General features: G+C 41.9%; 1 long non-coding RNA gene across 1 annotated transcript in view; it reads right to left on the reverse strand.

Moving 5' to 3' along the window:
• LOC110586574 overlaps positions 1 to 8,411 on the reverse strand; it is a 13,802-nt gene extending 5,391 nt beyond the window's left edge. Inside the window, exon 1 of the long non-coding RNA XR_002480710.1 lies at positions 8,342 to 8,411. This is a non-coding gene — a long non-coding RNA (uncharacterized LOC110586574). The remainder of the gene's footprint in view (positions 1 to 8,341) is intronic.
• Between the last annotated feature and the right edge of the window lie 6,475 nt (positions 8,412 to 14,886).

Here is a 14,886-nt window from a genome sequence, read left to right on the forward strand (position 1 = left end):
TTTCTTTCTTTCTTTCTTTCTTTCTTTCTTTCTTTCTTTCTTTCTTTCTTTCTTTCTTTCTTTCTTTCTTTCTTTCTTTCTTTCTCTTTCTTTCTTTCTTTCTTTCTCCTTCCTTCCTTCCTTCCTTCCTTCCTTCCTTCCTTCCTTCCTTCCTTCCTCCCATTAAGCAAAATTTGTGGAGAATACCTGATTTTTCAAAACTTGGAGGAGTAGTGGTATTGCATATATTAGGGACTCTATACTTGTCGACTTCATGGTCATGAATAATCAATATCAATCCGTGTTTGATATAGCTGCCCTTGAAGTTTTGAGGTGTGTATGAAGGGTGTCTGCCCTACCATGGATGGCAATTAAATTTTACCTGGACTGGAAGTTCTGAGCTATTGGTGGTGACTGCCCAGAATACTGTGTTGAGAAGGACTTTGTGGCCCTATCTAGTCTTCATGAAGGTTGCAGACTCTTGTGCCCAGGATGGGATTTGTAGCTTATATGATGTGGCTGTACTATGCCTATCTTCCACACTGCTGCCTCCAACTGTTAAGATTCTTGAGCTCTTCTTACTACTTGGCAACTGTCACTTCACTGAGTGTCATTCACAACAAATCTTGTTTGTTAGTAGACCAAGATCTATCAGGCCTTCTATGGATACTCTTTGCTTGTAGAAATCCATTCTAATTGATTGCTTCCAAACTTCCATGGGTGGAAAATGACGTAATTTAACTTGTTAAAATTGTGCTTAGGATGGATTGATTTATGGACAGAGGAATGAGAAAGATGGATAGGTATGGAATAAGACATAATGAATGTTAATTGTAAAATCTAGGTTGGGACTGTGTTTATTATGCAGTTCTGTTAACTTTTTTGTATGTTGGAAATTTGTGTAAGAAAATGTTGTGGGGAAATTGTGCTTATGGTAATAATTAGTAATCAATGATTTTGTGCATGAGCTAATTGCTAAAAATAAAGTGCATGTACTTTCATGGATATGATATAATTAAATAAACTCTATTGGTTCCATCAGCCCATTTTTTGCTCTCTTTCACATTTTTGCTTTCTAAACATGAAAATAGTCACATAAATGGCATAGAGTTAACTGGATCATTATTTCATATTTTAAAAGTCATTGAAAAATAGTGTGATGCTTTTTTGTTGGCTTGCTTATTTTGCTTTGGCTTTTTGATTATATTGAGGGGAGCCAGTAAAACACGAGTGATTTTTTTTCCTAAAATATAAATCCAAGATAAATGTTATTTTCCCTTGTCAGTGATTCTGGTAGAAGGGAGTGGTTATGCCAGCCATAATATATTACTCTAAAAAGCAAAACTGATCTACTTAATTTTGTATTAACCCAGGAGAGATTGCAAAATCAATGGGATGTGCCCAGGAGATATTTGAAGTCCAAGACTACCTCTAATGGTTGACTCAGCCTTTTAAAAAATGACTGAGCTGTGGTAATGACCCCAGGTTATAATGGGTCCCCAAAAAGTTGATGAAAGACAGGCAGTGATAAAATCAGGAGTAAGAAATGGGTGGTGATCTTTTCTTTTTTTTTTCCTTCATTAAAGGGTCATAGGAGTATTTCCAATTTTTTCTTTCCTTTTTTTTTTTTGGGGGGGGGGTAAGTGAAGGAAATAACCTCACTAAACTTTGAAATTTAAGTGATTCATAGAACATATAAATATTTAAAAAATATTCACAAAGTAAATAAACTGAAATAAACAAGGGAAGTCATTTGCCCTCTCACTTTTGGGCTCTGGAAGCTTCCCACTTGTGTTAGGAAGGAAAACAAAAAGAACATCTCCATCAGCATAAGAGAAGGGATTAAAAATTGGCCTCTGATGGGAAAAAGTAGAGTCTGGCATGAACGGTCACAGAAGCCTACACCCAACAAGGCCCCGAGTCCTGGCAACTCTAATCGTGTGAAAGTATGCCAAGGGAATCATGGGTCTTTGACTTCTTAGAATAACAGAATTCTCTCTAATAGATTATTCCACACGGTTGGGCAGATGATGGCCACAGGCTGTCTTCAGTGGGGAGTGCTCAGGCCACAAAATAAATTGAAGATGCGACTGGCATGAGCCAGAGCTCAGATGAGCGATTCACGGAAAAGAAAGCCAATGCCCGGTAGACTAGAGAGGCCTGACAGCGTGCCCTGGCCCGGGCTCCTCAGCCTGCCGGGCTATGGAGATGTGGTGGGGAGCACCGTGACAGCAGAAGCACTTCTGCCAGTTTTGAATAGTTATAAAATGAAAGTCTAGCTTCTTGAGATCCAGAAATAAAGCACTGCACAGCAGTCCACAGCCCTCCCAGTGCAAGACATTATTAAAACGTGAAGGCACAGCCGACTTAAGACACTGGGCAAGTAAACGAGTCAGTGGACATCAGCTATTAGAGAGATGTTTGCATTCCGCTTTGGGATCCGCCAACCCAAATTCTGCCTTGGCTGTGGAAAACTGGGGCAGAATCTGTGTGGCTTTCTGCAGGACCCCAAAGGCAACTGGTCTCTGATTCCGGGGCGACTCTGACAGCAGGCCTTCCTAAGTTTAGTGCTTTGGGGTCACTGCTATGTGCGTGGGGAGGGGTGGTGAGGAGGGGGGCAAGATCCATCATTTTTATTTTTATCTGGAGCACCAGCTTATTAGTTATTGGTGTAGACAGCACGAGTGATGGGAGCTTGCAGAGGGTTTGCACTCAAGATGGAGCTCAGCCAGCCACCAGCTGTGAGTGGGTGAGTTCCCAGCCTCTGGAGGCCAAGGTTTCGTCCTTTGGGAGGGTATGAAAATGGCTTGACCCCCACACTGTGGGGCTGTTGTGAGAGTGAAGAAGAGAGTGTGTCAAATGCATTGTATGGGGTCAGGTATATTAGGAGGGCTCAGCACATTCTTGCTATTTTCACCACCATGTTTCAGACCATTCTTTTTGCAGATACTGTCTCTAATCTTTAAAACTTTAAGGAATAGTTACTCTATTTTTTTAAGATTTATTTATTTATTTTAGAGAGAGAGAGAGCAGGAGTGGGAGTGACAGACGGAGAGGAGAGAGAATCTCAGACTCCTCCCCTGAGTGCAGAGCCCCATTCAGGGCTTGAACTTACGACTGTGAGATCATGACTTGAGCTGAAATGAAGAGTCAGATGCTTAACCAACTGAGCCATCCAGGTGTCCCTAGTTAGTTACTCTTACTCTCTTTACCATAGAGATAACTAAGGCTCTGACAAGCTGGTTTGCCAAAAGTCCCCAAGACCGGTAAAGGTGGAGTCTATATTTGAGCCCAGTGTGTGGCAGGTGAGGTGACCAGCTCTCCTGGTGATATCCCTGAGAGCCCATGGCTCAGGACACCCTTCAGTCCCAGATAGAACGGGACAGCTGGTCACCCTAGATTGAGCTCCAAATCCTTTTGCTTTCCACTATGCCATAGCTGGAATCATCTTACCCCTGTTTTAGATTCTGTCCATTAAATTTTCTTTTCCATTTCTGTCTTGAGCCACATAGATACCAACCAATGATAGAAGAGGTACAAAAATGCTTAGAGACAAAGTTATATTAAAACATATAAATCTGTGTTTCTTATGGACTAACTCTAATACATAGATTTAGCAAAGATGGTGTGTAAGCTAGGACTACATCATTCAAGACTATGCACTCTTGTTTTCTTTTTTTAAGAGATCAAGATCATTTATTTTCATTTACATAATGGGGAGGGGGGGTGAGTGGACACTTACTGCCAGACATTTTTATGGGGAAAAATGCTAAGGAGTAAAAACATATGTTTTTAAAGGTCACACTAGTCAGAGTTGAACTTGTCAGTATTCCAAAGCTGAAGTTACGGGCATGGATCATTAGGAAAGGTCACAAAGGTTAGTGATACAATCTGTGACTATTTAAAGAGAAAAATGGCCTTGTCCCCACCCTCTGGGCATAGGGAGCAGAAACAGTGTGTTCATTTTGTCCTAAAAGTTCCATCACCAGCCGGGAAAGGCCACTCAGCATAGATACGTTCCAAATATTTGCTTTAAGGGTGGGCAAAATTACCAAAAATAGAAATTTAGGCAGCTGAAAATTTCAGCCAAAATTCTCCCTGATTTCTAGCTTCAACCTGTACATACAAAATATGTGGCTGCAAAATGTGGTCCTGATAGTTCACATCCAGACAAAAGGGGACTAACATCTGTGAAAACACACAAAAGCTTAATGACATCATGCTTTCATTCCGTGGAAAAAATGTGGCGTTGATTCATTCTCAAGCTGGAATATATTTCCACATTAAAGTAAATTTTGCCTTCAGTTTTAGAGGGAGTTTTTATTATGAGAAAAACATATCCAAAAGGAAAAAATAATTTTTTCCCTAGGCATATGAAAAGTCATCAAACAGCATAAGAGAATGTATTCGGCACAATGCCACCACATCTAATGGAAAGAGCTCTCTTGGTGATCCAGTGTTCACTTGACCGAGACCAGAGAAGCGTCAGGATGACCTCTGTCTGTCAGTGATTTAGTATGTTAACAAACTTAAGTCAAATTTGGCTAGCACTTAGAAAATGTAATGTATTTCCTGCATATTATTATGGGAAAAAATAAACATATATAGGAGTAAATTCTCCAAGACAAGGGAAATTATGATGTGGTATTATTTTGACCATCTTCCCTTGATAGCAAACTAATTTGTTCCTTTCAAAGCCGAGGAAGAATTTTAGTGTGTATTAAATGCCTCCTGTTTCTCATTCTCTTGTGATTTTGGTTTCACGTAGTATCTCAGCTGATTTTCAGAATCATGTCTGAGTAGTGAGTACTGCCATTCCCATTTGTAAGTGAGGAATCCAGGCTTATGGAAGTCAAACAGCCTCGTTGAGGTGCCCAGCCAGCCCCTACCGCCAGGCTTCGGACTCAGAAGTCCTGACTTCCAAGCATGAGGAGGCGGCGAGGCTCCTAGCTCTTCCACAGAACCTCACTCTTGCAACTCAAGCTGTGGTCTGTGGGCAGCATTTGCGCCACCTGGGAACCTGTTAAAATGCTCAGGATCATCTCCCACCTGACCTCCGGTTCAGAATCTGCACATGACACCATCCCAGATGATGCAGACGCACACATGTGGGAGAGGTTCTGCCCTACACCATACGGCTGTAGCAGACAGTGGTCTTCTGGGGCATTGTGGATTAAATCTCCAAAAGACCCCGTGTCCAAACCTGAGGCCTGGGAACCAGAGCCAGGAAAAGTCAGTCCTGCCTGTCGCGCACCATTTTTCCAGCTTAGGGCCTTGGGGAAATCACTTGTCTGTGCCAAATCTAAGTACTGCAGACACTTAATCAAGTATAAGGATTCTGCCAAAATCTCAGCTACGTTGTTAAAGTTGGCTGGAAGTAGATAAAAGCACAACCCTGCTTAGTCATCGTTGTAATAGCTGGAAAGGTGTGAAGTATTTGTCCTGCAGCTTCTGCTCAGCAGAACATTCGCCCTTTACACTTGTGATGGTAGGAAAAACATTTAAAAGTTTGTACATCTTTCCCAGATTAGCTAATAGTAGTAGGTATGAACGATATAGGTAGCTTTCAATTTTCTGACTCCACATCAAGTCACTACTTTATATTACCTTGCTTTGTAGGGACTGGCTTCCCCTTTCCCACCTGTAGGAGACAGGCCTCTTACATTATAGTGCATTTTTTAACAAACAGCCTTGGGTAAAGATGAAGGCTTCCTATATCCAGAAATAACTGATTCAGTCTGTTAGTATTTAAAATGTTACTTCAATTTGTTAAAAATGAGATGACTGGGGCGCCTGGGTGGCTCAGTCGTTAAGCGTCTGCCTTCGGCTCAGGTCATGATCCCAGGGTCCTGGGATCGAGCCCCGCGTCGGGCTCCCTGTTCCGCGGGAAGCCTGCTTCTCCCTCTCCCAGTCCCCCTGCTTGTGTTCCCTCTCTCGCTGTGTTTCTCTCTGTCAAATAAATAAAATCTTAAAAAAAAAAAAAGAGATGACTTTTCATAAAACACAATTTACCTATGATGCACATTAATAGATTAAATTTCAATTATCAAAATTGACTTGAGTGAAATTACCCTATGCTTTGCTTTCTAAACTGTGTCATTACTTTATTTCTAAAAAGACTCAGCAAAATATTCCCAAACTCTGACAACCTACTTCTAGCTTCTGGTATTATGAAGATAGTTATTTATTGCTGAGGAATAACCTGATGATCAAAATCCGTAAGATATGTAAATACAAGCATTAGCCCAACTGGCAACTTTGCTTATGGGTTTTTTTCTATTGTACGTTTTTTTTTTTTTTAAAAAGTATTTGCCTCTTTCTAGGAATGTAATGTAATCAATCCCTGTCTTATCTAGCAGTTCTGACATACTAATATTTAGATAATAAACAGATTATGGCATAAAAATACAGTAGAGCCAAACTATGGGAAATCATGTGTTCCTAGAAATGTTCATTAAAAAAAAAAAGGAAACAGAGCACCTGTGGTCAATTATCACATGCAATCCTAAAGTTGTAGAATCCCTCCTCCCATTCTCTCTGTTGGACAGACATAGTTATGTTTTGATACAGTTGGAGACTTAGAAAGTAGAATCTGCATTTTTCTTCTGTTTTTTTTTTTAACGGAATTCTTTTTTTTTATAAATTTTTTAAAAGATTTTATTTATTTATTTGACAGAGAGATACATAGTGAGAGAGGGAACACAAGCAGGGGGAGTGGGAGAGGGAGAAGCAGGCTTCCCGCGGAACAGGGAGCCCGACGTGGGGCTCGATCCCAGGACCCTGGGATCATGACCTGAGCCGAAGGCAGACGCTTAACGACCGAGCCACCCAGGCGCCCCTTTTCTTCTGTTATTAATGGATATTTGAATTAAGGTATGTTCTGCAGAGACCTGATGTCTATAGGAGGTCAGCTATTAATGGGAGAATGTTGATAGACAATGAATTCATCTTCCCATTATTTTCTCTGTAATCAAACACGTAAAACTTTTCCCACTACCTCAGATAAACTTTTAATGACATATTAATTAAGGGCTGAAAAGAAAGTCATTCTCCACTTTTATGGAGACACTAAGTATTCATTTATCATAAAGGGCAACATTTAATAGAGCCAAGATTAAAGTGTAAGTGGTGGTGATGGTCTTCTTCCCACCTCAGACTCACTGTGTAGGTGCATGGGAAGCAGTTCTTTTTCGGCAAACTGTGGCCTTGATGTCTGCAATGGACCCCTTCTCTCTGCCCTAGCAATCCACCATGGACTTCAAAGCCTTTTGGGCCCACAGAGCTGTGAGCCCTCTGGCAGTCGTGGCCCCAGGGGCTTGAAATCCCTTTGATCCCATAGTGTAGTCACAACCTCTTTGAAGTAAGAAGAGGAAGTGAATTAGAGCGGGTCTCTTTGTCTCTCTGGCTGGGGATCTGCAGATGGCACCGCTAGACCCTCACCAGTGGTTATCATCAGCTGCACTTCATAATTCCCCAGGGCAGCTTTTACAGCATCCTGGCTCCCACCGTTTCTGATTTAATTGGTCTAGGGTGTGGCCGTTTAAAAAAAGCTCTCCAAGTAATGCTGGATCACAGTGCCCAAACTTCCAGTTTGGAATGATAAGCGTACCCAAGAGAGCAATAAATAAAACCTCCCATCTTGGTGGAAAATAAAGGGACAAATGTATTCTGGCTCATGATGTGGTGCAACCCTCCCCCGCCCCACCCCCAAAAATAGCAGCAGCAACAACAACAAAAATAAAACATCAAAATCAGAGAGAGAGAGAGAGAGACAGACAGACAGATAGCCTTATAGGGCTTACATTTAAGATGGAAACCCTGATATGTTAGTAAAATTAGTAAGTAGAGGTCAGGTGAGCAAACAGGGTGAGTGAGTCCTTCCATGGTGCTCATGCCCGAGCCCTGTTACCACCAAGAGGGGACACCTTCAGCTTTGGGGAATGAGCCTTTCCAACATGCAGGTGTGAATGAGGGGAATGGACATGACCCAGTCTGGACAAACACCAATAAACATAAATAGCTAGAAGACAATAGCAAAAACTGATACTCTATATATGTAATGATTTATCTATACACCACAAATTAAGTTTTCAGGAAAGCTGTGTGCAGTTATGTTGGGACAGCTTGACTTAGTTACTTGAAATAATGACCGAGTCTCTAAATTCCAATGGAAGAGTCCCACCCAGTAATATTGGCACGATCATATTTATACGAACGCAGATAAGTTCTGATGATCTTCAAGTCATTCCTAAGGAGACTGCTCAGAGGCGACGACTCAGCTGGCATCCCCCAAAAGAACAGAGAAATGACACCTAAACAGCTATCATTACAAAATCAGAAACCCTCATCTCGAGTCTCCTACCTGATGGTGTGCAATTGGCATGCTTTCCTAAGGCACAGATCAACGCCCACGCTGTTGTGCTCCGCGCTAGTCCTATCACGGTTTCCACACACAGCCGCCCAGACAGCTTCCACGCGAGTTCCCGCATGCCAAGTTGTTGTCAAATTCCATCTTGCATGAGCCATTCCTTCTTCCCCTATTGGTTGGCACAGGGAACTGACTTTGATTGATTCTTGTGATTCAAATTTACAAACAGCTAGACAAACAGAACTACTTTTGGATAACATGTCAGTAAGAACAGCAGAAGAAATAGCAAAAAGCAAAAGCCAAAAAGTATAGTCCAAGTTTCCCTCAATTACTGTCTGCCTTAATTCTCTCTGCTTCTTTCTTAGGACAGAAACATCCTCTTCATCTTACATTTTCTTTGATCTTTAAATCAGAGTCAGCGTTGGCAATGAGTACCTTGTGTTTTTTATATCACAAGGTTCCAAGCAGGTTGGAATAAGCTATTTAGGTATATAGTGAGGTCTTTTGATTTCAAGGAAGAGGAACTTATTCAAGACAGCAATTTGGGGAGCTGAAGCCAGTGGAACGACCACCTGATTGCTGTCCACTGAGCTCTGTCCCCACTCGCAGAGCATCCCCACTGGTCTCAGGGTCTGGCTCTTTCTCATACTCAGTGAATGACTACTTCATTCCCATCTAGGGCCTGTGCCCATACCAGAGCCTCTCATCCTCCCCTCCCACTTTTAGGAAAATAAGCCAGGATCTGCCGAGAAAATGAGTCAGTGTTGGGGATGGCATCTTGGTTTGATCTTCCGTATCTGATGAGTGTTAGTGGAAGTGATCACATTGTCGAGAACTTGGCACAGAGCACAGCTTCCATACATGGGAAAGGGCTTACAGTTTAGTCTCACAGGTTCCCCAATTTCATATTTCCCCTTCTCCTTTTCCATATTAAAACCTACTGGTTTCTTGTGATATCTTCGGATGCTTATCAAAGTCAGGGTCACAAATAAAAAATTCCCAATTCAGGGTTATCATGTCAGCCAGTTCAGTAAAATAACATGAGAAGAGAAAACGGTTTGGGTCGAATTCAAACCATCATCTGGTCTTGAATTCCTGTGAAGTGCCAAGTGTATAACAAATACTAAATACATAAGAAATGAGGGAAGGCACCAATCTATTAAATATGGACGCTGTTCTCCTTTATTCCTTTCAGAAGGAGCTCCACGTTTTGTTTGTTTATTCATTTTCAGACATTATTTTGGGGCTCTGGCTCAATCACAATCCCATTTATTTACCAAAGTAGCCAAGTTGTACATTCTCTATGGCTGACTCTATGTCCAAACTCTTCTAGAAAACTGTTATTAACCACTCTGGACTACCTCCTTCAATGTTTTGTGCATTTTTTAAAAAATAAATTACTTGTGACATTTTCTCATACTTCATCTAACACCTCACAGGCCACATAAGTACCACTTAATAAACATGTCAAATACACTCTTACATGCAGTTAAAAGGTATGTGTGTGTGACGTCAAGTTAAGATAAATCTAGACTTAAGTGAAGAGAGACATATTAGAAAAGTCTATTGAAATAGGGAGAGCACATCAATCTGCAAGCATCTCAAAATCAAACAGGGGTCTGTTTTAGGGAGAGTAAGGAGGGATATAAGACTTGGAAGGGTGGCGAGGTGATGTGGACAACAGACAGCGCGATTGGGCGGTTTCATTAGAAATCTTTCTGTGGTCAGTTGGTTCCAGACTCTCAGGATGAGCAGTTGAGGGGGAATTCTTTGCCCTTAGTATTTGCTTGTGCTTGCAGGCTACCCGAAGTTCAAGGCCCTGTGGGGAGGAGAGATGCCTCCTTGGTTTTGGTCAAGCCAAGTCAATGGGCAAGCTACAGGTGATAGCGAACACTTGGTCGACATGCAGCCCTATATTCTAATAAATGCATGGACATGAGCTACCAAGTGCACTCATCATGCTATGGACACCATGGAAATAAATACTCCATTTTAAAATATGATACCAAAGCAATTGGATGAACAGATAGCATATATTTACATATATCAACTTGTTATTCAACCAAAGCCTGCCAAAATTTTATTTTAAAATCCTTAATTACTGCATGTGATATTTTCATAAATTCTTATAAATATTTGTGAAAATCTAGCTTATATATTTGTATAAAATGCATATAACTGCTTTTAGTATTATAGTTAATTTTTTTGAAGCATTAGTAAATTTTTCTGTGTGAAACAATGGGTAGGTAACTCTTTTAAGGAAAGGATCAGTGTCCTTATAGAAGATTATTTGAATCATTTGCATAACTCACTACAACAAAATCAGTTACCATAAAAACACGCATTACAGAAAAGCCTGCTATTTGTTTGACTGATCGACCCTCTCCCCCTCCTGTGGGAAACCGCTGACCTTTTGAAGACTAGAGTTTTCCTTTCACATTACCGAATGTTTTGAACAATAGTTTCAGCCTGAAAAAACTAGAACATATAATATATGAAACTGTGTACTTTTACAGATATTTATATATTTACCTCAAAAAAAAAAAAAAAGAACAACATCAAGACTTCGGTGACAATTATTCTTGAAAACCATGCAAATGTGTTCAGAAAACATTGGCTGTCTTTCCAATTATGAACTATCTTGTCTTCACCATATAGATTGAATATAGTTCATGGCACTGTTTCTTAAATGGTGTTTCATGTTATTAAAATGTTAAAAGTGGTGTTAACAAGATATTTAAAATAGTTTTTTTAACATTAAAATATTATTTCACTGTAAAAGAAGCCCATGGTCAAATCTGTTTTAGTTCCTAAGCTGTAGTACTTTCCAGTGACTCATTTATGCGAATGCAGATTGAGAAGTTCTAGTTTGGGGATAGATTATACAAACGTTTTGAAAATTATTTAACAATGCAGAATATAGCAATTGTGAAAACTTTGTCATCTTTTATAATGAGCCTGAATTCCTACATTTAAAACTAGAAAAGCCCAAAAATATTATTAAATGTAACTTTAGACTATGTCAAAACATCTTATTAGTAGATAAGGAAAGTATAGTTGGAGTTTCAAAAATATTCAGTTAAGTGTTTCTTACCAGTAATGTCCAAATCCAAGCTAAGAGGCTGTGTTTTAGGAACAGGAGATTTTCAAGGAATGGAGACATTTCACTCAAATGTAACAACCTACATGACTCCATGATCTTTTTTTTTTTTTTAAAGATTTATTTATTCATTTGAGAGAGCGAGAATGAGAGAGCGTACATGAGAGGGGGGAGGGTCAGAGGGAGAAGCAGGCTCCTTGCTGAGCAGGGAGCCCGATGCGGGACTCGATCCCGGGACTCCAGGATCATGACCTGAGCCGAAGGCAGTCGCTTAACCAACTGAGCCACCCAGGCGCCTGACTTCATGATCTTAAAAGAAGAGATTTCTGGACATCTTTTCTCAGCAAAGAACTTCTGTGTCCTTCTGGATGTCACATTGTGTCCCGCTTTCTTCTGGTTGTCATTCCTACTGCAACTGCCATGTTGGTCCCCAAGGGAAAGGTTAATTTGAGAAAGAATTTGGATACCTCGGTGTGCTATTTCTTCCCAGTTCTGTCCATCATAAAACTCTCATTTTAGTAAAAGAATCCAGTGTCTTTGCTGAGAACATAGAAGCCTGTAGTGTGCTTTGTGAGTGCCAGGATAAATTTGAGAAAGTGCTCTTAGGATATTTCCAAAACGCTTTGTAATACAAAACTGAGCAGGACCCTCCTTGTTCCTCTGGAGTTGATGGCTAGGACCTGAAGCTGGGCAGTCTGGGAAGTGTTAAGAATCCCACATCCTAATGGAAGTCCTTTGTGAGTAGGTCCACAAACCTCTTGAGAATGAGCCAGCCTCCTGTGCCCAATAATCACCCCAAGGTCCATTTTATAAAAGGAGAGGGGAGCAGGGATCTTTGTTGAAGGTCTTTTGCCATAAAGAGTTAGCAGGAAGTGAGTGCTTTTCTTGCTTCACTATAGCAAGGGAGAGGGGCTTCTAGACTCTTCGATAGAAAAGGTGGGCATTTTCTCCCTGGACAGCTGATAGCCAGCAGCCGGATTGACCTGTCTGTACCCGAGAAAGGGAACGGTCAGAGCTGGGCTGGGGAGGCCGACCTGCAGCTGGGCACCCACTATGATGTGGCAGGGGCCTGTGGCATCCCTGCTGGTCCAGACTTGCATTGTCTTGCTGGCATTGCTCCCAGAGGCCCTGAAATGTGCAGGGTCCACAGCTACTGAGCAGTGATGGGCTGTGCCAGCAAGGAGGGTGCAAGAAGACAGGCTGGATCCAGCCATGGGGTCCTGCAGCCGATTCACACGAAGACCCTTGCTGGTCCGTCAGTGCTATAGTGGGGATAACAAGCAAGAGAGAGGAGACTCTGCAGTGGGCAGTTAAGTAAAGAGACGTTTGCCTTTCCTCCTCTAAACAAGCCCCTTTCGAGTCTTAACACAAGAGCTAGGCTGATGCGTGGATAAAGAAAATGTGGTGTATCCACACAAACGGAGTACTATCAGCTTCCAAACAGAAGGGAGCTCTACAGTACGAGACAACACAGACAAATGTTGAGAACGTTGTGCTAAGTGAGATGAGCCAGACAAAGAAGGACAGATTCTGCATGACTCCACTTATAGGAGATAATCTTCAAATAGATTCATAAAATCAAAGATGGAAATGATGGTTGACAGGGGCTGGGGAGGGGGCAATGAGGAGTTATTAATCAATAGGCAAATGTTTCAAGTAAGATGAGAAAGCTCTAGCGGTCTGCTATGTAACAGTGTACCTACACTCAACGACAGTGTGTTGTACACTTACAATTTATTAAGAGGGTAGATCTCATGTTACTACAATTAAATTTTCTTCTGAAAAGAAGTTGGGGTGGGGGGGCACATATCTCATGACTCCTGTTATGGGTTGAATTGTGTCCCCCTCTAAAATCATGTTGAAATCCTAACCTCTAGTAACTCAAATTGTGACTGTGTTTGGAGATAGTGTCTGAGGGAATCCAGGACGTGCCACCTCAAATGCGTGGCCATGGCATACCGGTTATTTGAGCGGAAAGCACTTGAAGCACAGCAGATGCAGGGAAAGGCTTTCTCTGAACTCCCCTCATCTGCCTGAAAACAGATCCTCCAAAAGGACCTCAATGTCCTCAGTCTCTTCACCAGGAGCTTCACCCACCAACCAGGAAGACTGACTCTTGCCCCAGGAGAGGAACTGAGAAGTCAACCCCACATGCAAACTGTCACAAACTGTTCCTCTCCCATCTGTTCCTCTGTGGACCCAGCCATCTCCCCTAACCCGTTCACTTCCCCCTGAGATGCCTCTATACCCTTCCGTCCCCTACTAGGATGGTATATGAGCTCTTGGATCTCACTGCCTTTTGGGGTGTTTACTTTTTGTCCTGTGATGCCCCCGTGCACATAATATTAAAAAGTAATAAATGTGTATATCTTTCTGCTATTAATCTGCCTATTGTCAGTATATGTTATAGACCCAGCTATGGAACCTAGGAGGGCAGAGGGGATGTCTTTCTTTCCTTGTATGTCTTTACAGAGATAAACAAGTTAAAATGAAGCCATTAGGGTGGCTCCTAATCCAATATGGCTGGTGAACTATCAAGAAGAGGAAATGTAGACACAAATATATACACAGAGGGAGACCAAGTGAGGACACAGGGAAAACACTGTCATCTATATGCCGAGGACAGAGGCCTCGGAAGGAACCTGTCCTGCCAACACCCTGACTTCCAGCCTGCAGAACTGGGAGAGAGTACGCTTCTGTAAAGTAGCTTGGTTTGCAGTGCTTCGTCACAGAAGCTCTGGCAGGTAATGCACCCTCCCTCCCCACACTCCCTGGGTCAAGGTGGTTGGAGGATTGGGAAGCTGAGGACATGACCCTCTCCCCTAAACCCTGGAACTCAGGCTCCCCTACGTTAGGGGAAGGAGGGTGGGGTGACAACCAGGTGAGATGAAAATCACATATGACATGGGACCTTGCAGGTGAATCCACTTAAAAATGACTCGAAATTTTAAAAAGATGATAAAAGTGATTTAGCAAAAACATAGCAGAAAACCATCCCTGGAAGACTCACATTATTACCCTCTATGATTTGAGATTGCAAAATAAACCATAATCATAAGTTATCTTAACACATCAGAGCGGTGAAAAACTAATGAGAGGATTCCTTGAGAGCTATGGTGCACTTGTCAGGGCTGTAATGTCAGAAGGGCAGGCTGCGTGAGCACTGAGCGCTGACCTCATCCCAATCCCACGACAGCTCCCGCCCCCCAGGAGAACCCGCTGCATTTCTCGGGTGAGGCTTCTAGTGCATATTGAGATTTGATTTGTTTAGTTTTAGTTTTGTTTTGTTTCCTATACACAATACGCATATATTGGGCAGGCTCCCTCTTCTGATTTGTTCTCGTGGTTAAAATGGTTATGACTCAGCCATTCTGGAAGGGAGAATATGGTGGCCCGGGTGGGGTGGGAGGGCTGACGTCTGTGTTGGAGAGCGCTGACC

Source organism: Neomonachus schauinslandi, chromosome 5 (assembly GCF_002201575.2).
Source record: "Neomonachus schauinslandi chromosome 5, ASM220157v2, whole genome shotgun sequence".
Taxonomy (NCBI): Eukaryota; Metazoa; Chordata; class Mammalia; order Carnivora; family Phocidae; genus Neomonachus; species Neomonachus schauinslandi.